Source organism: Schistocerca americana, chromosome 5, assembly GCF_021461395.2.
Source record: "Schistocerca americana isolate TAMUIC-IGC-003095 chromosome 5, iqSchAmer2.1, whole genome shotgun sequence".
Taxonomy (NCBI): Eukaryota; Metazoa; Arthropoda; class Insecta; order Orthoptera; family Acrididae; genus Schistocerca; species Schistocerca americana.
The window spans coordinates 284,572,626-284,596,442 of NC_060123.1; the positions used below are offsets into that span (position 1 = coordinate 284,572,626).

General features: G+C 44.3%; 2 non-coding genes across 2 annotated transcripts; one reads left to right on the forward strand and one right to left on the reverse strand.

Moving 5' to 3' along the window:
- Nucleotides 1–9,698: 9,698 nt before the first annotated feature.
- On the reverse strand, nt 9,699–9,773 carry Trnas-uga. Its single transcript has one exon. It is a non-coding gene; the product is annotated as a tRNA-Ser (tRNA).
- A 1,265-nt stretch (nt 9,774–11,038) lies between these two features.
- On the forward strand, nt 11,039–11,113 carry Trnas-uga. The gene has a single exon. It is a non-coding gene; the product is annotated as a tRNA-Ser (tRNA).
- The last annotated feature ends 12,704 nt before the right edge of the window (nt 11,114–23,817 follow it).

Here is a 23,817-nt window from a genome sequence, read left to right on the forward strand (position 1 = left end):
GAGGTCCAATTATGCAGCGATAAGTTTGATTGTGATCCGTTCATCATGTAGAATGAGAGTGTCCACACGTTCCACCCTTGCGGGAGCCACGGCTTTGTGTGGCCGGCTGGCAAGCGGCACATCGGACAGGTTTGCACGACAGCGTTGCGACGATGACAGACGCCTCGCTCAAGTACTCACGGTCAGGTTTCCGCAGACATTCTGCAAGCACCTATGAATATCTGCGACGCTTCGGTTTTCCCCCAACAGAAACTCAGCGGCAGCTCTCTGTTTGAAACACACCTCCGTTACAGACGCAATTTTGAAGGCTACGTGTAGTGTCACCACCTATCGGAACGTCCTGAAACTGCAGAGGGTAAAGCGGGCATATTCCACGATGTCTCACAAAAACTTCCGCATGTTTTCAACCAATATTGGCCGAGGATACAACATGTTGCATCACTTCTTGTACGCCCATCGTACTCTATCTAGCTCGTTCATGAATTTTGCAGAAATGTGTATATTCGAGCTAATACACTACTGGCCATTTAAATTGCTACGCCGCGAAGATGACGTGCTACAGACGCAAAATAGGAAGAAGATTCTGTGATGTGCAGATTATTGGCTATTCAGAGCATTCACACAAGGTTGGCGACACCTACAACTTGCTGACATGAGGAAAGTTTACAACAGATTTCTCATACACAAACAGCAGTTGATCGGCGTTACCTGGTGGAACGTTGTTGTGATGCCTCGTGCAAGGAGGCCATACTGGCGTATCACCCGGCGTGATGGGATGCGGTGCCATTGGTTACACGTCTCGGTCACCTCTTGTTCACATTGACGCCACTTTGAATAGTGGACGTTACTTTTCAGACATGTTACGACCCGTGGCTCTACCCTTCGTTCGATCCCTGCGAAATCCTACATTTCAGCAGGATAATGCACGACCGTTTGTTGCAGGTCCTGTACAGGCCTTTCTGGCTACAGAAAATTTTCGATTACTGCTCTGGCCAGCACATTCTCCACATCTCTCAGCAATTGAAACCGTCTGGTCAATGGTGGCCGAGCAACTGGCTCGTCACAATACGCCAGTCACTAATCTTGATGAACTGTGGTATCGTGTTGAAGCTGCATGGGCAGCTGTACCTGTACACGCCATCAAAGCTCTGTTTGACTCAATGCTCAGGCGTATCAAGGCCGTTATTACGGCCAGAGGTGGTTGTCCTGGGTACTGATTTCTCAGGATCTATGCACCAAAGTGTGTGAAAATGTAATCACATGTCAGTTCTAGTATAATATGTTTGTCCTATGAATACCCTTTTATCATCTGCATTTCTTCTTGGTGTAGCAATTTTAATGGTCAGTAATGTATATGGAGGCTTAAAAAAAGCCGCTTATGCCATGCATTATTCGCAAATGGAGCAAAAATTGTGGGCAGTAACTGTATTAGCAGAAGTGTCGTCTGTCACACAGCTGTCGGCCGTTGTGGCCGATCGGTTATAGGCGCTTCAGTCCGGAACCGCGCTGCTGCTATGGTCGCTGGTTCGAATCCTGCCTCGGGCATGAATGTGTGTGATGTCCTTAGGTTAGTTAGGCTTAAGTAGTTCTAAGTCAAGGGTACTGATGACTTCAGATGTGAAGTCCCATAGTGATCAGAGCCATTTAAAACATTTTTTGTCACACAGCTTCGCTTACGTACGATTGATGTTAAATGTAGTGGGTTTGTATAAGCATCTTTATCTGTCATTTGGTCGTAGTGCTGGTCTGAAACATGTTAATTTTCAATTCATACAGAAATCGATATCTCGAATTAGCCGATATTAACCACAATATTTCAAGCCTTAATCTGCAGCTTACAAACACTACATTCTCCAATAGATCCCTACCTCTCGCTTCGTGTTCGTCTTCATTCGCTACTCCATACCTCCGGTCCTTTACGGTTGCGATGAAACACCCCCCCCCCTCCCCCCCCCCCCCCCGGTTAGTGGTAGCCAGTGCGAAGTTGCTCGCCGAACGTGCCTAGTGCCATGAGCTGTCGGATGTGTGCCGCTACTCCACCGCCCTTCCGCCTCGAACGTCACGTGTGGGAGTAACCGCTCGCCTGAAAAATATTCAATTCCATCCGGTGCGCTCCAACAGTTTCGAATGCAATATAGGACGACGAGCTAGCGCCCGGCTATCGCGGCCAATCCGCTTTGCAATTAATATGGCCGCCCCAGTAAACTGACCCGTCCGAGAGCGCACGCGCGGCCGCGTCACAATCGGATCTCGAATAAGTATTAACCCCGCCACACCGCAATTTGCTGATCCGCCTATCTCGGCTGCGAGCTTTCCGTAGACTCGGCCGATCCACAACCGTGCAGTATCTATCCGGAAAATTTTATTCACGCTTGGATATCCACAATACAGGTTCCAAAGCAGGAACTCTTATGTGCTTGGATGTCCTTTGGATAGATAATCATTTACAATTTCGCTTGCGTATATTTTCCCGTCTGTCCACAAAGATCACAGCCGAGGGGGTGTAGATTCGTGATGTCTATTCTGCTGCGGAGATAAGTTTTACACCCAAAAATTTTCAAAATGACTGCAGCCAGTAGCCTTTCGCGGAAGTAGATGATTTATTTCGCATTTCCAGTTTCAAGTGGCCTAGAAGCTTATCAGCAGAAAGCACAGTTCTTTGTACGAGGGCATCCTGAAAAGTAATGTCCCCGAATTTTCAATGTGAGAATTCTTAAATCTTTCTAAATATAACAACGTTGTTATCCTTTTCATTCGTAAAATAAAAAAATTAACAGCAATTGTATCTTTTCATATTTTCTAGCAGAGAAATTAACAAGCATGACATGGTTTATCACCATACATAAATACACTCCGCATTTCACGCGCATGTGTCATCTTGAAATTGTAGCCAGGTTTCCTACATTTTGCGACATTCCTCGCTTCAACAAAGTTTAGTAATTAGTCAACGTTTTGAAACCTAACTTCCTGACATTGTTGCACCACAGCTCTTCCTGGCTTTTTAGTCGCGTTTCCTACATCATCTACATCTTCACCGACAAATGAATTCGCTATACGAGACGTCCACTTTTCCTAGCTACTAACGCGACAACTTAATGTTATTATTGTTTACCAGTTTAGAAATAACAGATATTGCAGTAAGACCAGATTTAAATCAGCAAAATGGCATTGTGAACTGAAGGACACGACCAGGGATCTTTAGGTAGTGGGTAATTTCACAGTAACGAAAAATTTTACACAAACCTTAACTAATTTTCAGGGAGTGAACCGTGGTCTAGGGGTAGCGTCTTTGATTCATAATCAAAACGTCTTCGGTCCCGGGTTCTATCCCCGCCACTGCCTAGTTTTTGATAAATGATCAGCATTTGAAGCCGAAGACTTCCGGCATAAGAAGTCAGCCTCATTCCGCCAACGGCCTTGTCAAAGAGGGCGGAGGAGCGGATAGAGGTTCAGGGCACTCTCTTGTCCTAGGGGTGAGAAATTGCCCCTAAAGGTGGAAGAATCAGCAATGATCAACGACATGAGGACGCAGAAGGCAATGGAAACCACTGCATTAAAGACACGTAAAGTTTATCCACAGGACATGTGGCCTGTATTTGAAGAAGTGTCATGATGATCTCTCCATTGGCAAAAGATTCCGGAATAGTCCCCTATTCGGATCTCCGGGAGGGGACTACCAAGGGGGAGGTTACCATGAGAAAAAGATTGAATAATCAACGAAATGATAACGTTCTACGAGTCGGGGCGTGGAATGTCAGAAGCTTGAACGTGGTAGGGAAACTAGAAAATCTGAAAAGGAAAATGCAAAGGCTCAATCTAGATATAGTAGGGGTCAGTGAAGAGAAGTAGAAGGAACACAAGGATTTCTGGTCAGATGAGTATCGGGTAATATCAGCAGCAGCAGAAAATGGTATAACAGGTGTATGATTCGCTATGAATAGGAAGGTAGGGCAGAGGGTGTGTTACTGTGAACAGTTCAGTGACCGGGTTGTTCTAATCAGAATCCACAGCAGACCAACACCGACAACGATAGTTCAGGTATACATGCCGACGTCGCAAGCTGAAGATGAACAGATAGAGAAAGTGTATCAGGATATTGAAAGGGTAATGCAGTATGTACAGGGGGACGAAAATCTAATAGTCATGGGCAACTGGAATGCACTTGTAGGGGAAGGAGTAGAAGAAAAGGTCACAGGAGAATATGGGCTTGGGACAAGGAATGAAAGAGGAGAAAGATTGAGTTCTGTAACAAGTTTCAGCCAGTAATAGCGAATACCCTGTTCAAGAATCACAAGAGGAGGAGGTATACTTGGAAAAGGCCGGGAGATACGGGAAGATTTCAATTAGATTACATCATGGTCAGACAGAGATTCCGAAATCAGATACTGGATTGTAAGACGTACCCAGGAACAGATATAGACTCAGATCACAATATAGTAGTGATGAAGAGTAGGCTGAAGTTCCTGACATTAGTCAGGAAGAATCAATACCCAAAGAAGTGGGATACGGAAGTACTAAAGAATGACGAGATACGTTTGAAGTTCTCTAATGGTATTGATACAGCAATAAGGAATAACGCAGTAGGCAATACAGTTGAAGCTGAATGGACATCTCTAAAATGGACCATCACAGAAGTTGGGAAGGAAAACATAGGTACAAGAAGGTAGCTGCGAAGAAACCATGGGTAACAGAAGAAATACTTTGGTTGGTTGACGAAAAAAGGAAGTACAAACATGTTCCAGGAAAATCAGGAATACAGAAATTCAAGTCGCTGAGGAATGAAATAAATAGGAAGTGCAGGGAAGCTAAGACGAAATGGCTGCAGGAAAAATGTGAAGACATCGAAATGATACGATTGTCGGAAGGACAGACTCAGCGTACAGGAAAGTCAAAACAACCTTTGGTGACATTAAAAGCAACGGTGGTAACATTAAGAGTGCAACGGGAATTCCACTGTTAAATGCAGAGGAGAGGGCAGATAGGTGGGAAGAATACATTGAAAGCCTCTATGAGGGTGCAGATTTGTCTGATGTGATAGAAGAAGAAACAGGAGTCGATTTAGAAGAAATAGGGGATCCAGTATTAGAATCGGAATTTAAAAGAGCTTTGAAGGACTTACAGTCAAGTAAGGCAGAAGGGATAGGTAACATTCCATCAGAATTTCTAAAATCATTGGGGAAGTGGCAACAAAACGACTACTCACGTTGGTGTGTAGAATATATGAGTCTGGCGAGATACCATCCGACTTTCGGAACAGCATCATCCACGCAATTCCGAAGACGGCAAGAGCTGACAACTGCGAGAATTATCGCGCAATCAGCTTAACAGCTCATGCATCGAAGCTGCTTACGAGAATAATATACAGAAGAATGGAAAAGAAAATTGAGAATGCGCTAGGTGACGATCAGTTTGGCTTTAGGAAAAGCAAAGGGACGAGAGAGGCAATTCTGACGTTATGGCTAATAATGGAAGCAAGAATAAAGAAAAATCAAGACACTTTCATAGGATTTGTCGACCTGGAAAAAGCGTTCGACGATATAAAATGGTGCAAGCTGTTGGAGATTCTGAAAAAAGCAGGGGTAAGCTATAGGGAGAGACGGGTCATACACAATACGTACAACAACGAAGAGGGAATAATAAGAGTGGACGATCAAGAACGAAGTGCTCGTATTAAGAAGGGTGTAAGACAAGGCTGTAGCCTTTCGCCCCAACTCTTCAATCTGTACATGGAGGAAGCAATGACGGAAATAAAAGAAAGGTTCAGGAGTGGAATTAAAGTACAAGGTGAAAGGATATCAATGATACGATTCGCTGATGACATTGCTATCCTGAGTGAAAGTGAAGAAGAATTAAATGATCTGCTGAACGGAATGAACAGTCTAATGAGTACACAATATGGTTTGAGAGTAAATTGGAGAAAGACGAAGGTAATGAGAAGTAGTAGAAATGAGAAAGCGAGAAACTTAACATCAGGATTGATGGTGACAAAGTCAATGTAGTTAAGGAATTCTGCTACCTAGGTAGTAAAATAACCAATGACGGGCGGAGCAAGGAGGACATCAAAAGAAGACTCGCTATGGCAAAGAAGTCTACTAATTTCAAATACCGGCCTTAATTTGAGGAAGAAATTTCTGAGGCTGTACGTCTGGATACAGCATAGTATGGTAGAGAAAGATGGACTGTGGGAAAACCGGAAGAGAAGAGAATCGAAGCATTTGAGATGTGGTGCTATAGACGAATGTTGAAAATTGGGTGGACTGATAAGGTAAAGAATGCGGAGGTTCTACGCAGAATCGGAGAGGAAAGGAATATGTGGAAAACACTGATAAGGAGAAGGGACAGAATGATAGGACATCTGCTAAAACATGAGGGAATGACTTCCATGGTACTAGAGGGAGCTGTAGAGGGCAAAAACTGTAGAGGAAGACAGAGATTGGAATACGTCAAGCAAATATTTGAGGACGTAGGTTGCAAGTGCTACTCTGAGATGAAGAGGTTAGCACAGGAAAGGAATTCGTGGCGGGCCGCATCAAACCAGTCAGTAGACTGATTACCAAAAAAAAAAAAAAAACCTAATTTTCAACATATAGAAGAGCGAACATTAAGCAAATAGCACTGATTTTCAGTCAAATATTCAGGCACAGTAATTACTTACATAGCTTTTCGATATGTAGGAGTAACTATTTTCTACCCACGACGAGCTGTAAACACACGACTCGTACCTTGGAAAATGCCACGCTCTGGTTCCACCACTGAGAAACTAGAAAGTCCACACTCGGGTACCTTCTGTCTATAAGCGGAAAAATAGCCTATCTAGGGATACATATACACCAAGAAGGAATGCAGATGATAAACGGGTATTTATTGGACATGTATATTATACTAGAAATGACATGTGATTAATTTTTCACTCAAGTTAGGTGCACAGATCCTGAGAAATCAGTACCCAGAACAACCATCTCTGGCCATAATAACGGCCTTCATGCGCCTGTGCATTGAATCAGAGCTTGGATGGCGTGTACAGGTACACCTGCCCATGCAGCTTCAACACGATACCACAGTTACTCAAGAGTAGTGACTGGCTTATTGTGACGAGCCAGTTACTACGCCACCATTGACCAGACGTTTTTAATTGGTGAGAGATCTGGAGAATGTACAGGCCAGGGCAGCAGTCGAACATTTTCTGTATCCAGGAAGGCCCGTACAGGACCTGCAACATGCGGTCGTGCATTATCCTGCTGAAATGTAGTGTTTCGCAGGGATCGAATGAAGGGTAGAGCCACGGGTCGTAACACATCTGAAATGTAACGTCCACCGTTCAAAGTGGCGTCAATGCGAACAAGAGGTGACCGAGACGTGTAACCATTGGCACCCCATACCATCGCGCCGGGTGATACGCCAGTATGGCGATGACGAATACACGCTTCCAATGTGTGTTCACCGCGATGTCGCCAAAGACGGATGCGACCATCATGATGCTGTATACAGAACCTGGATTCATCCGAAAAAATGAAGTTTTGCCATTCGTGCACCCAGGTTCGTTGATGAGTACACCATCGCAGGCGCTCCTGTCTGTGATGCAGCGTCATGGGTAACCGCAACCATGGTCTCCGAGCTGATAGTCCATGCTGCTGCATGCGTCGTCGAAATGTTCGTGCCGATGGTTGTTGTCTTCCATAAGTCCCCATCTGTTGACTCAGGGATCGAGGCGTGACTGCACGATCCGTTAAAGCCATGCGGATAAGATGCCTGTCATCTCGACTGCTAGTGATACGAGGCCGTTGGGATCCAGCACGCGATTCCATATTCCGCTAACAGTCATTGGATGTCGACCAACGCGAGCAGCATTGTCGCGATACGATAACCCGCAATCGCGATGGGCTACAATCCGACCTTTATCAAAGTCGGAAACGTGATGGTACGCATCTCTCCTCCTTACAAGAGGCATTACAACAACGTTTCACCAGGCAACGCCGGTCAACTGCTGTTTGTGTATGACAAATCGGTTGGAAACTTTCCTCATGTCAGCACGTTGTAGGTGTCGCCACCGGCGCCAACCTTGTTTGAATGCTCTTGAAAGCTTATCTTTCGCATATCACAGCATCTTTTTCCTGTCGGCTAAATTTCGTGTCTGTAGCACGTCATCTTCGTGGTGTAGCAATTTTAATGGCCAGTAGTATACATCCACACCGAGGGACCGATGGAGCGAAAACGTTCAGCATCTTTACTCTTCATGTCTACATATTTGCAGCCGTCTGGCGTTAGATGACTCCAAATTGGCGGTGTGCAACGTAGCTACGTCGGTGCTGCAATCGAGATCCAAATTCTAAGAGTTGCTCCACAAATGATGGAGCACCCTCTCCTTCACCATGACAGTTACAGACCATACACGAGCGCTGCGAGGTCTGCAGCAGTCCGACGCCTCGATTTGACTGTCATCGATCATCCTGATTACAGTCCCCACTTAGTCCCATCCTGTTTTTAAAACTTAAATAACACCTTAGAGGACTTGTATAGCGATAACGCGGTGCAAATAGAGGTGAGGTTGTGACTCCATCAAGGATGTCATTCTATAGCGACGGTATCGACGAACTGGTCTCTCGTTGGTGGATATGTGTTGTTCTCCAGAGTGATTATTTTGAGAAATAAATAAGTAGCTATGAGGGATAAAGGTGTAGAATGTTAATAACGGTTGTTTTGTTTAAAAAGCTTTACGAATTTTTCACATAAAGAATTCAGAGGCACGCCACATTCTTGCTAGTTACTTCATAAACCAGATTAGAGCTTAGCGTAAATGGTGCAAATTTTAATTATACTATTGCTTTATTTCCACATTAATTTTATGCGAAGCATTGTGTAGTCCATGAAGATGCGTACTTCCCATTTTACCATGTAATAAGTTCTTCCCGTACCATTTGCATATGGAGAGTGGGCAGAATGATTGATTATCTGCTTCTATACCTGCTGTGACTACATTACGTTATTGTGGTCTCTAGGGGTGGTAAATAAGGGGCTTTAGTATATTGTTAGGTTCTTTGGTTAATACTGGCTTCTACACTTTGTAAGTAGGCATTCATGCTGTATCTGACTCCTGTCTTCAAGAGCCTACCATTACAGGTTTTCAGCATTGCTGTGAAATAAGCGTGTCACCATTCTTGCTTCTCTTCACCGTAGACGATCAGTATCACCTTTAGTCCTTTTCGTTACTGGTAGCACAAGTATTTTACAAACAACCTGGGCTGTCGACTGAACGGAATTTCCTTGTACCCTCTGAGTGAACCGAAATCTGACACCTCCATTACCTGGAAAGATAGTGCTATGTGGCTCAACTCATTATTCACAACAATGTATTTCTGATAAATAAAAAGCCATTAACAACTCGCGTGAAGATCGAGTGAGTTCCGTAGAAATGCAGAAACACACAAGACAGTACCGACTCTACGACGTATTTTCGATGATAGACTATAGAGAAGTAATCCAAAATTTATAGTGTTTCTTAATTTAGAGAAAGCTTTCGACAGTGTTGACTGTACACTTGAATTCTGAATGACGTAATGTTCAATGAAAATTCAAGTGTTAGGATACCGTTTCTGTAAATGCTTGTCAGTAGTGTATCCTTATATGGAGGAGGTACATAAACGACAAATACTCCTCCGAATAAGAGAATAGAATGAAACTTCCTGGCAGATTAAAACTGTGTGCCCGACCGAGACTCGAACTCGGGACCTTTGCCTTTCACGGGCAAGTGCTCTACCAACTGAGCTACCGAAGCACGACTCACGCCCGGTACTCACAGCTTTACTTCTGCCAGTACCTCGTCTCCTACCTTCCAAACTTTACAGAAGCTCTCCTGCGAACCTTGCAGAACTAGCACTCCTGAAAGAAAGGATATTGCGGAGACATGGCTTAGCCACAGCCTGGGGGATGTTTCCAGAATAAGATTTTCACTCTGCAGCGGAGTGTGCGCTGATATGAAACTTCCTGGCAGATTAAAACTGTGTGCCCGACCGAGACTCGAACTCGGGACCTTTGCCTTTCGCGGGCAAGTGCTCTACCAACTGAGCTACCGAAGCACGACTCACGCCCGGTACTCACAGCTTTACATCTGCCAGTACCTCGTCTCCTACCTTCCAAACTTTACAGAAGCTCTCCTGCGAACCTTGCAGAACTAGCACTCCTGAAAGAAAGGATATTGCGGAGACATGGCTTAGCCACAGCCTGGGGGATGTTTCCAGAATGAGATTTTCACTCTGCAGCGGAGTGTGCGCTGATATGAAACTTCCTGGCAGATTAAAACTGTGTGCCCGACCGAGACTCGAACTCGGGACCTTTGCCTTTCGCGGGCAAGTGCTCTACCAACTGAGCTACCGAAGCACGACTCACGCCCGGTACTCACAGCTTTACTTCTGCCAGTACCTCGTCTCCTACCTTCCAAACTTTACAGAAGCTCTCCTGCGAACCTTGCAGAAAGGCAAAGGCAAAGGTCCCGAGTTCGAGTCTCGGTCGGGCACACAGTTTTAATCTGCCAGGAAGTTTCATATCAGCGCACACTCCGCTGCAGAGTGAAAATCTCATTCTGGAAACATCCCCCAGGCTGTGGCTAAGCCATGTTTCCCCAATATCCTTTCTTTCAGGAGTGCTAGTTCTGCAAGGTTCGCAGGAGAGCTTCTGTAAAGTTTGGAAGGTAGGAGACGAGGTACTGGCAGAAGTAAAGCTGTGAGTACCGGGCGTGAGTCGTGCTTCGGTAGCTCAGTTGGTAGAGCACTTGCCTGCGAAAGGCAAAGGTCCCGAGTTCGAGTCTCGGTCGGGCACACAGTTTTAATCTGCCAGGAAGTTTCATATCAGCGCACACTCCGCTGCAGAGTGAAAATCTCATTCTGGAAACATCCCCCAGGCTGTGGCTAAGCCATGTCTCCGCAGTATCCTTTCTTTCAGGAGTGCTAGTTCTGCAAGGTTCGCAAGAGAGCTTCTGTAAAGTTTGGAAGGTAGGAGACGAGGTACTGGCAGAAGTAAAGCTGTGAGTACCGGGCGTGAGTCGTGCTTCGGTAGCTCAGTTGGTAGAGCACTTGCCCGTGAAAGGCAAAGGTCCCGAGTTCGAGTCTCGGTCGGGCACACAGTTTTAATCTGCCAGGAAGTTTCATATCAGCGCACACTCCGCTGCAGAGTGAAAATCTCATTCTGGAAACATCCCCCAGGCTGTGGCTAAGCCATGTCTCCGCAATATCCTTTCTTTCAGGAGTGCTAGTTCTGCAAGGTTCGCAGGAGAGCTTCTGTAAAGTTTGGAAGGTAGGAGACGAGGTACTGGCAGAAGTAAAGCTGTGAGTACCGGGCGTGAGTCGTGCTGCGGTAGCTCAGTTGGTAGAGCACTTGCCCGCGAAAGGCAAAGGTCCCGAGTTCGAGTCTCGGTCGGGCACACAGTTTTAATCTGCCAGGAAGTTTCATATCAGCGCACACTCCGCTGCAGAGTGAAAATCTCATTCTGGAAACATCCCCCAGGCTGTGGCTAAGCCATGTCTCCGCAATATCCTTTCTTTCAGGAGTGCTAGTTCTGCAAGGTTCGCAGGAGAGCTTCTGTAAAGTTTGGAAGGTAGGAGACGCGGTACTGGCAGAAGTAAAGCTGTGAGTACCGGGCGTGAGTCGTGCTTCGGTAGCTCAGTTGGTAGAGCACTTGCCCGCGAAAGGCAAAGGTCCCGAGTTCGAGTCTCGGTCGGGCACACAGTTTTAATCTGCCAGGAAGTTTCATATCAGCGCACACTCCGCTGCAGAGTGAAAATCTCATTCTGGAAACATCCCCCAGGCTGTGGCTAAGCCATGTCTCCGCAATATCCTTTCTTTCAGGAGTGCTAGTTCTGCAAGGTTCGCAGGAGAGCTTCTGTAAAGTTTGGAAGGTAGGAGACGCGGTACTGGCAGAAGTAAAGCTGTGAGTACCGGGCGTGAGTCGTGCTTCGGTAGCTCAGTTGGTAGAGCACTTGCCCGCGAAAGGCAAAGGTCCCGAGTTCGAGTCTCGGTCGGGCACACAGTTTTAATCTGCCAGGAAGTTTCATATCAGCGCACACACCGCTGCAGAGTGAAAATCTCATTCTGAAGAGAATAGAATGTTTATAAATTTAATGTTCCAGTGGAATGCTGTACTTAAATGGGCGGATCAAGTAACTAATGAAGAGATACAGCATCGATCTGACGAGAAAATAATCCCTTTTTTTTTTTTTTTTTTTTTTTAGTCATCAGTCTTCTGACTGGTATGACGCGGCCTGCCCCGAATTTCTGTCCTGTGCCAACCTCCTCAGTTATTTGCTGGATGTGTTCCAATCTCTGTATGTCCGTACAGTTTTTACCCTCTATAGTTACCTCTAGTACCATAGAAGTTATTACCTGATGTCTTAACAGGTGTCCTGTCATCTTGTCCCTTCTTCTAGTCAGTGCTTTCCATATATTTCTTTCTTCGCCGATTCTACGGAGAACCTCATCATTACTTAAATTGTCAGTGCACCTAATTTTCAGTATTCTTCTGTAGCACCACACCTCTAATTCTTCGATTCTCGTCTGTTCTGGTTTTCCCACAGTCCATGTTTCACTACCATACAATGCTGCGCTCCAGACGTACATTCTCAGAAATTTCTGCCTGAAATTAAGGCCTGTGTATGATACTAGTACACTTTTCGTGGTGAGGAACGTCCTTTTTGCCAGTGATAGTCTGCTTTTTATCTTCTTCTTGCTCCGTCCATCACCGGTAATTTTGTTGCCTAGGTAGCAGAATTATTTAAATTCGTCTACTTCGTGATCCCCAATTCTTATGTTACAGTTTTTGCTATTTTCTTTTCTGCTACTTCTCGTTACTTTTCTTGATTTACTTTCAATCCATGTTCTTTACCCGTTACTGTTCATACCTTTCAGCAGACCCTGTAATTCTTATTCATTTTCACTGAGGATAGCAAAGTTATCAGCGAATCTTATCATTAATATCCTTTCAAACCTGAATTTTAATCACGCACTTGAGCCTTTCTTTTATTTCCGAAGGTGAAAGCCGATTTATAACGTACTATTAAACAAATATTATTGCGAAACATTAATACAGGGTACTCCAATTTTTAATAAATCAACAAGTGGTTATTTTTTAAATGGAGCCGAGTTTGTATGCGTTAGTAAGGGCGGAGGGGCAGAGAATTTTAGGCTAGGGTGAACAACTCGATCAAACAAGTATCTGGACTGGCGACAACAACACAGGCGATAAAATCGATAGTACGAATAGCAGTTATGATCTTTAATGAAGCCAAAGGATAGAAAATTTTAAAAATTATTTTTTAATAGGAAAATGGTGTAATTAGGGAAAAAATAAAACTAAACGAATGAAGTGGACATGCGGAGTAAAACGTAAGCACACAAAATAAAAATGGAAGCAAAAAATAGTGTACATGGTCATACGATGAAGTGGAGCCAGAAGAATAAGGAAACAGTAACCATGTAAGGGAAGAAAACAAAGGGCGTCAATGCCATTACCGATACAAGGGCTCGCTCAAAGAAAAATGTGAAAGAGAAACAGATTGTACGGTGCAAAGACTGTGGATTCCTGCACTTCAGAGGTTCGAGTCCTCCCTTGGGCATGGCTGCGTGTGTGTGTGTTGTCCTTAGCGTAAGCAAGCTTAAGTGTTGTGTAAGTCTAGGGACCGATGGCCTCAGCAGTTTGGTCCCATAGAACTTACCATAAATTTCCAAATTTTTCCTGCACTTCGAATCTCTATCCTACAATTTCGATTTAACTTTCCCATGGTTTCCGGAAAGCCCTTACAGCGAGTGTTGGAATGGATCAGTTGAACAAAGAAATGTCTGATTCATTTCCTGATCCTAGACCAATATGAGCTCGCGCTAAATCTATAAAAACCTCACCACTAACTGGTACACTGGAAGAAAAGAGAAATAGTACACCTGGAAAGACGACGTCGATTTTGACCCAAGGACGGCATATGGCACCCAGGGGATAGTAGATATACTAATACTAATTCCAACGTCACCTGCCAACAGATAGCATAGTGGAATAGCTATCATAATAGGAAATGCTCACAGCCAGAACGCTCAGTGTTGTGCACACGTGAGAAGGAAGCAGGCTATCATGCCACGGAAAGGCACTCGTGCTTTCTACAGCCGTCTGAGCGAGTTTGAAAGGAGTAAAACTGTGGCCTTTAGAGTGGCAGAATGGACCTTTCGGAAACTTTCCACACAAGTTGGAAGTGATGCTGCAGTGGTGCAGCGATGGAGGTATCGTTGATCACATGAAAATTTTCACACCTGCAAACGAGGTTCTGTTCCAACAGAATAATGCTCGCTTACACACTGCCTGTGAAACTCAACGTGCACTGCAACTTTCCTGGCCAGCATGATCTTCGGACTTGCCTCCAATCGAGCACGTGTGGAATATGATGGGACGAGAAGTGACTCTTGGGACTTTTCAGCCAGCAGCTCTTTATTGAACTACGTGAATAGGTCGACCAGGAGTAGCATAACGTATCCCAGGACAGTAAGCTAAGTCTATACGGTCGACTGCATGTCAGCGCCTACATTGCAGCTCCTGGAGTCAACACCACGTACTAATGAAGGTGTTTCTCCACGAGTCGATAACTGGTACCTCAAAACCACTTGTGCTACTGATATGCAAGCGTAATCATTTCATGTACTCCATATGCACTGTTGCAAAAATAAATCTTGCGTGCATTGGAAACCTGGGTAGCGCGGAGTGGCCGCGCGGTTTTGAGCGTCATATCACGGACTGCGCGGCTCCTCCCGCCGGAGGTTTGAGTGTGTCTGCTCGGGCGTGTGTGTGTGTATTATTCTTAGTATAAGTTAGTTTAAGTAGTGTGTAAGTCGAGGGACCGATGACCTAAGCAGTTTGGTCACTGAGAATTCACACACATTTTGGAAACCTCTAAAAGGATGCACTATTTTTTCAGGAAATTTATTTTCCTTCTTAGGGGAAACTGCTACCATCCTTTGGTAGCCGATAATGTTGACATATTTCAATATTTTTACCATAATCAAGTTCTTAATTCTAAGACTGTTTCACGGAAGAAAATAACTCAAGCAATGAATAATACAAGAAGCAGATAGTATTATGTTTTGTGGGTTATAGATACATGGCAATCTTATTTGGAAAACACGCTGTTGGCTGCATTAGTAATATGGTCAGTTACTATTACAGGTTGCTTATAAAGGTGGAAACTAGGTATTCTGAATACTTCCAGTCGCTGCTGACTTATGCAATAATTTTTGGAGAAAATGAAATTACAGGAATACTATTTTCAGAACACGGAACCTTATTACAAGAATTGTGTCTGGTGTTAGTTCTAGAACATCCTGCAAAGAACTCTCCAAAAGAGACTTGATATGTTACACCTGCTTCATAATATTTATACATATATTCATAAATGTCTTTAGAAATATGTTTTCTATTACAAAAGTAACATCTATGTAAACACAGAAACTGCGAAGGGGTTAGTACAGAAAGGTGTCACATACAGGTTAGTATAGAAAGGTATCACATACACGGGAACACAAGTGTTCTACAAACTGAGAGTACATATTAAATATCTCGTAGACAGTGTGGTGGAATTTAAAACTGAATTCAACGATAATCTGTTGAACCATTCCTTCTGCTGCATTGAACAGTACCTTCATAACAACTGCCGTAATCAGTTATTTCAAATACATTATAAGCCTCTTCTCGCTGTATTGCTATCCTGTCGTTACCTATTTTAATCACTCGTTGTTGTCTTTACATCATTTCTTTATTTCGTCAGGATGGTTTGACAGAAATTTGGTCAATAAAAGGTTCTGTTTCATAACGCTGAAACACACTAAATTAAAGAAAAAGTAATTTTTTGATTGTTCAAAGGGGCTCGTATATTATGATAAACTGTCTACTATGTACCGCGGTAACTGTCCGTACTTTATATTTAGTTACGTTAAACAAATGCATTTAATATCATGTCACTAGCGTCTTTAAGTTTTCGCACTTTTCTTTGCGACAGCTAGGTAGCTATTTCTGACTGTTGTAGTTCGTAAAAAACGGAAATATGCTCTCCATGCTTATATGCCAGCCAGTACTGTATGTGGCTCCTATCATCGACCAAATATCTCTCTTGCGAAATGGGAGACCAGACATGCCGCTTTGGTCGGCCCGAGAATTATTCGAGCATCAGAGTCCCAGGGTTCAGGGGTATGTGGGGAGCCGGGTTTAATATGACGATGGTTGTTTATTGTTGTTCGTTCTTGTTCGCCATCTTTTTCACGCGAGCCTGGCCACTAATTTTGTGGTCAGAAGGAGAACATACTGACCTTAGTTTCCAGTCTGCACGGCCACATTTCGGTTCAGCCCACCGAAGGAAATGTTTCTATTCTCTTTCTACTTAGCGGGATCAGGACTATGATTATAAATGAGATACTTTACTCAATATATGTTTGAACTTGAACTTTATTCCTTCACTCACAACACTTTAAAATCACTATGTTCAATTGACAGTAAATCTCTCTATTCTAGACAGCACAAATATCAGTTCCTACCACACTGTCTTTCGCCCTCACTACCAACACTCCGATATATATTCGAGATAAATGCTCGCTACAAAAGTGGAAATAATATTCACCACTTGCGACGCGGAGCTCTAATCATCACGGACAGCACGTTAACGTTATTTTAGCAAGATCTAAGCCATCCAGGATGGTGTACAGTCCTCGAGAATTCACTATCAGTTACTACAAAAAAATGTGCGTTTTGTCATATTCAGTCTCTGACCGGATGCCTATTACCCCTAAACGGTATTTAACCCACACGAATACTTTTCAAGATTCAGAAATGTTCGGTTACTTGAAAAAAAAAAAAAAAAGAAGGTTCAAATGGCTCTGAGCACAATGGGAGTTAACTTCTGAGGTCATCAGTCCCCTAGAACTTAGAACTACTTAAACCTAACGACATCACACACATCCATGCCCGAGGCAGGATTCGAACCTGCGACCGTAGCGGTCGCGCGGTTCCAGACTGTAGCGCCTAGAACCGCTCGGCCACCCTGGCATGCGGGTAATTCCAATGACTCAGTTTATGTCATGAGTTTTCCTTCTTCTCTTCGCCTCATCTTCCCGTCTTGTCCCGTTTCTTCTCTGTATGTATAAACTGAAGCTCTCCGCTCGTTTTTGTTGTATGTGTATACTAATCTGAAGGACTTCTGTAAGGACTTTGATCCTTTTTTATTAATAGACTGATTCACGAGGAAGATTGGTGTATATAATTCATAAGTAATTAGTTGAAATTGGCTGAATTATGATGAATTCAAGTCCGCCGTCACTGTGAAAACGATGGCATTGCTATCTAGTGGTATAGACGCCGCAACTCCCGAGACCAGCGAAGCTTCAGCAGAATGCAAGTCGGACCTTGTGGTCTAGAGCATGCCTGTAAACTAAAACGCAGTGGGATAGAGACTCAGACGCCTCACAGGTTTTTATCTCTATTATTTAACCTAGCAATCACCTCTCGATGATGTCCACATTCGCCAGAAATGTAACGTCCCTCGGATTTCAAGTTAAACTATCATCTTTCTCTACCTATATACACTGACGTAAAAAAATTGCAACTTCAAGAAAAAGTTTTGCGACATAAACCAAAGTTGGTAGACTTGTTTCTACATCTGAGAGATGAAGTCTACTCAAATTTCGCGTTACTATGAGAGTGTAAATCAGGTTTACTTTAAATTCATCCTGTAATGGTCGTGAGTGTTAGTTATCTTTGCGATTGGACATTGTGAGTTGATGTTAGTGAAGAATACCTTTGAGGTGACAAAGAAGCTATTATCAACACCTCACTGAGGTGCTGATACGATATTGCTGAAAGAGGTGGCAGGAATGTAGTCACTGTAAATGACTGCTGGCAGCTGTTCAAAAATGGTTCAAATGGATCTGAGCACGGTGGAACTTAACATCTGAGGTCATCAGTCCCCTAAAACTTAGAACTACTTAAACCTAACTAACCTAAGGACATCACACACGCCGTGCGACTGGTACGGTCGCAGGTTCGAATCCTGCCTCGGGCATGGATGTGTGTGATGTCCTCAGGTTAGTTAGGTTTACGTAGTTCTAAGTTCTAGGGGACTGATGACCACAGATGTTAAGTCCCATAGTGCTCAGACCCACTTGAACCATTTTTTAACATCACACACATCCATGCCCGAGGCAGGGTTCAAACCTGCGACCTTAGCGGTCGCGAGGTTCCAGTATTAAGCGCCTAGAACCGCTCGGCCACACCGGCCGGCGCTGGCAGCTGTGATCTCGAGAATGTAGAGACTCAAGGAGACTGGGCTCTGGACGGCTACGTGGCACTACCGAGACGAAAGACCATCATGTTGCTCTGGCGCATCTCAATGCATCTGCAGCAGCAATCTGAGCAGTAGTTGGCACCGCAGTGACACAACGAAGTGTTACAAATCGGTTACGTCAAGGACAGCTCCGAGCCCGTCACCCTGTAGCATGCATTCCATTGAAACCAAACCACCGGCATTTTCGACTTCAGTGTTGTCAAGCGAGAGCTCGTTGCAGGAAATAATGTATGTCTGTTGCGTTTTCTGACGAAATCTTGTTCTGCCTCGATGCCAGCGATGGCCGTTTGTAGTTTAGGAGGAGGCCAGTTGAGGGCCTTCAACCTACTTGACTTCGTGCTACACACATTGGACCTACACCTCGAGCTGTGGATTAGGGGGTGCGATTTCATATAACAGTGGGAGCACTCTCTTGTGTGTCCCGCGTGCTCTGAATTCAATTTTGTATGGCAATCTGGTATTTCTAGCTGTTGCCTGCCATTCTTGAACAGCATTCCAGAGAGTATTTTCCAACAGCATAACGCTCGCTCGCATACCGCTGTTGTAACGCAGTATACACCATAGAGTGTCGAGGTGTTTCCTTAGTCTGAAGGATCACTAGATCTGTCTCGAATCGAGCACATATGGTACATCATCGGACAAGTCCAGCGCGATCCACAAACAGCATTAACCGTCCATGTATTGATTAACTAAGTGTAACAGACGTGGAACTCTATCGCAGAAAATACATCCGGCATCTGTACAGCATAATGCATGCACGTTTGCAAGCTTACATTCATCATTGTAGCGATTACACAGGTTTTTAATGTACCAGCATTCCACCTAGTGGGTTCACCATGAGCTCCAAACCCCAACTGGCTTAGTACATTTCGTCGCCTCAGAGGACGCAACCGTGACACCAACTGATGACGCAAGTGGTAAACAGTGTGTTCTCCACGAGGTCTAGTACTCAGTGCCACCAGCAGAGGACGCAGCTGACTGTTTCGTGACGGAAACCAAGATGGTTAGGGAAAATGGTGGCTAAACGAATCAGCCTGCTCTGGGCTGCTGGGGGATTAAGGGTTGACTACATTCTATTTATTTTGAAACAGCTTATTTAACGATAGAGTATATCTATCACACTGATACAAAAGATCCACCCTGATGTGCTTGGGGCCATGTTGCACAGCCCACAGACACGCAACCAACTCGTAATTTCATTACACAATAGCAAACTGCTCCTAAATAATTCTTTACACTGATGTGTAGACACGCTCAGTACTTGTAAATTGTCCAAATAGCGCATAGCAGGGCCTACAGAGCCACTCCCGAAATAATGCAATCAACACGTGTAAGCACAGTCCACTACCCCCTGTCCAGTAGAGTACACAGGAGGTAGCGATAAGTGACACATCCGTCAGATGTCTAACTGTGCAAAGCCCCTGCACAGCTTCTGCAAGCATGAGGTGGCGGCACCTCCATTCATACATGAGAAATTCCTATCCGCTACACACCGATAATAATGCGATCGCACACATCATCGGCGCGGCCGTCAACTGTCAAACCATGCACAGGCACCTGCCTACATTCTGCAAGCGGTGGCATCTCATTCATAATTCATTTCTGAGAAATTCCTATCCAAATACGTGTTCATCTAGACACATGTGCTGACGTGATCTGGCGGAAGCACAGCCGCGAGCTGCCCCGGGAAGCAGGCGAAACTTCTATGTAGCAGCCGTTGATGACACGACCGGACAGGGATGGGGGCCTATTTACATAGTGTGCACTCCAAGCAGAATCACGCACATGGGGTGTTCCTCGCTAACCTCACTCTAACTGTGGTCCGGCAAAGACGCTGCGGAATTCCATTCCACAATAGCAGAACCTGCTTTCCCCTTAGCGATTCTAATGGGCCATAAGTGACGTTTACTGACGCTTCACCACATGTAGCTACATACCACAGTGAAGTGATGTAGCCGCAGCTCGGGTCCCACGCACTCCGTCACAGTTCCCCAGCCGGTGTCGTCGAACACTGGTGAAAGTTGCATGCCTCTATACAATCACCGTTATACTGTCATAGCATTCAAAAGCGCGTTCACGCCAGTCTCATATTCGAGGCATTTCCAGGCGCCACTTGTCTTTACCACTGAAGGCAAAACAGCACAGAGCATATTGACACACGCGTGTCTGACACACAGCGTGACTGACACATCGCCATCTAAAACATTCTCAATGTTATTCTTATGTTATTCCTACGTCAAATGGCTTTGTGAAAAAAAAAAGTATCAGCCAAGTCCACCTCTCCGTAATTTTATAGTGCCCCAGAAATAATTAACGCTCGCTTTCTTGTTGTCTCAGCGTGTATGCGCCAAAATTCGTACCCTAACAGAACCTGTTTACCAAAATATCGCCGAATCTATTCTTCCTCCCACACATAACGTGATAGCCTTCAAACTCTCAACATACACAAATGTTCTCACCGCTCCTATATCCCACCACAATTAATCGAGCATTCTCATTGGCTCTTATCGAATTTACCAGTTCAATTACTAACGCCGTCGGTATCGAGACACCATCTACCCTCTCTTTCTGGGGCTTTCTGTCGTTATTTTGCAAAGATTGCTAAATTGCACCGACAGTTCCCTCAGTCTATTCACCCCCAACCTGTTCTTTCTTTCTACAGACGTTACACTCAGTGGTAATAAACTATTTTACACTGATCACCATTTTGCACTGACAACTAAACATCGCAAAGATGTCTACAGGTCATCAATTCATCAATTACAAACGATACTCACAAGAATATTGGAACGTCAAACCGACCTCCAACCAGGGAATATATCACCCAATTCCGTCTCGATCTAGTAAACATACAATTCATATCCCCCACCATGCCATATCATCCCCTTTACATAAGTGAACCGAAGTCATTCTCAGAACTGATGTGCAAAGACAGGCTCGTTTCCCCTTGGCACAAACAAGTTACTGTTTTCGCTTTCTTGCTCACATTTCTACAGACATCTCCAGACTCGTCGATTTCAAGAACACCCGTATTTTCGCCATAATATTATACAATTTTCGCCATACTTCTCGATATCGAGAACACAGCACTAGCCTCCTGATCTCTAACACAACATAATGCACAAGATATAGAATGTAAATTATTTCTCCACAAACACCAAACTTTAGTAAGGTGCAGCATGCTGTAAACGACTGACTAACTAGAAACAAGCAGAGTAAACTGATATTCGCACTCTCGAATACCGAAGTCGGTCATCTAACAGATTCCAGATGTTCAATATTCTTTAAAAACCAACTAGGGTGTTTCCCACGTCTAGAGAACAGGCAAACGTGTGTCCAACACACCACAATCGATCTTTCCTCAACTAAATTAAGACACCAAATGTGCAGAAGCAGTCGACCGAACAATTTACATGGGAGGGAATAACGGTGCACCGCAAACGCACCATATTCTCAAAGTTACACTTGATCATGAAAGCCACCCAGCACATACTAAGTATTTGTTCGCTATTCGGTCGTCTGGAAGATGGTACCGTTAACTCTGATAAATTCCTGCACTCCAACAGGCCTCTGCATTCGGAGAACTGCTACCATTAATATGGGACTCCGAATCAATACCACCACAGACTTTGCGTACACGCACACATTCTAGAAACCCCCTCACATATATCTTCTATCATTATACTTACAATTAAATCTTACGATCGCGGTCTCAACTGAATGGTATTCGGCAATGATCGAAGCATCGGAAATACATTCTGTGCACCGCTGTGGCTCTGGAAATGCCTGTACCGTCCTTACAACTGGACATACTCTTCACTTCGCTATCACAGTACTCCAAGTCAAATCCTTACCTTCCCTATAAGGCACATACACATTTCCTTTACACAAATACATATACTTTATAAACATGATGCTTAAAAGCGAACATATCACTCACCCAGCACTAATACTAAGTATAATATTACCTTGTCAATAACTGGATGCATAAGACACCAAATAATACTGACCTCCGGACAAATACAGCGACGGTGATCGTAGGAATTCGTATTATCAGCCAACGATGCAGCCTAGGGATAAAATCACTGAACTATGAAGGTGATTCGGCTAAGGAACGTGGTATGTACGCGGTGTTTGCGACTCCGCACCCAACTAGATAATTGATTAGTTTTTGCAACGTATTCTGTCTCGAGACCATATCAGAGGTTCCGCGATATATCCACCGAGTTATAGGCGATGCCAGGCAGTAATAGTAATTGATGTCGTAAGAAGAAAAATATACAGTAACCTCTCAGATCTCTAACGTTATGCTATATGTTAGAAAATACGTCCATTCAAACACATATTTGCTTAGGCTCACACCCACAAGCCAATCATATTTTATGCACCCTCATAACTCTAAACGAGTCACCTTCCTCGAACCTGGCTGTTTCAGGAAAATTACAACCTGGTTTTAATCATACCCTACACATCTTTCAGTTGCACCCATTTCTACAGATTTCCACAAGTGCTCGTTCCAATTTAATTCCGAACTGAGCAGAAGTCGGAGAAAGACGTATCCAACACCTTCTGCAACCCCTGTAGAAACAGATCGAGCCGATTTACTGCAACAGGACCGTGTTTTGACCATTCGGTGGAAATGCGCACAACACGGTACGCCCCCAAACTAGATACAAATACTACAGACCCACGTCCATTCAAATAAATCAGCCCAAGAGATAAAAATTACGAACTATAAAGCTCATACGAATTAGAAGTCACCAGGCACCGACGCGGGTGCAATGACATAGCTGCGGTCGGCTCCAGCGCAAAGAAAGAGATCTCACAATACGTTCCCAGAATGGTGTAGCGTGCTGCCATCGAAGCATTCCTAGCGGTATAGCCATTTCCTCAACAGCTCTCACCTCAACCTGCTACTGCTACTCCTGTTGTGTCTATGGCACGATTCTATTAAATATACAGACACCGCATAGACCATTTTAAAGTTTCATCACCTATACTCTAAGCGAATTATCATGGTCATGGTTCGAACTGTTTCCTAACACGCTTTTGTACACTGCCAAAGATTTCGTTTCCCGTCACGACTTAGAGGTCTGTGTCAGATTCTAAAGTCACCTTAAGACGCTCTGATCCACGACCTCTCACTGAAAACTAGACATCGCAGGGTGTAAATGATATTCTTACAGCGGACAGCATAAGAATCGAGCATTTTTAAATAAAACACACTTACAACATAAGGAAACTAGAAGAGTTTGGCAGCGTTGTGCAGAATTTCCAAACTATCGTCCGAAACTGACTGACGACCTCTACATTTAAACTCATATGCCACAGTGACGCAATAGATGATGGCTCCGCATTCCATTTACACTCATTCCTCATGTTGAAGTAATGCACGCTATAACTCGCTGCTAGCGCCCCTCGGAAGTTGCCGTCCATCTACGAAAACTTTACACCAGTCAATCAT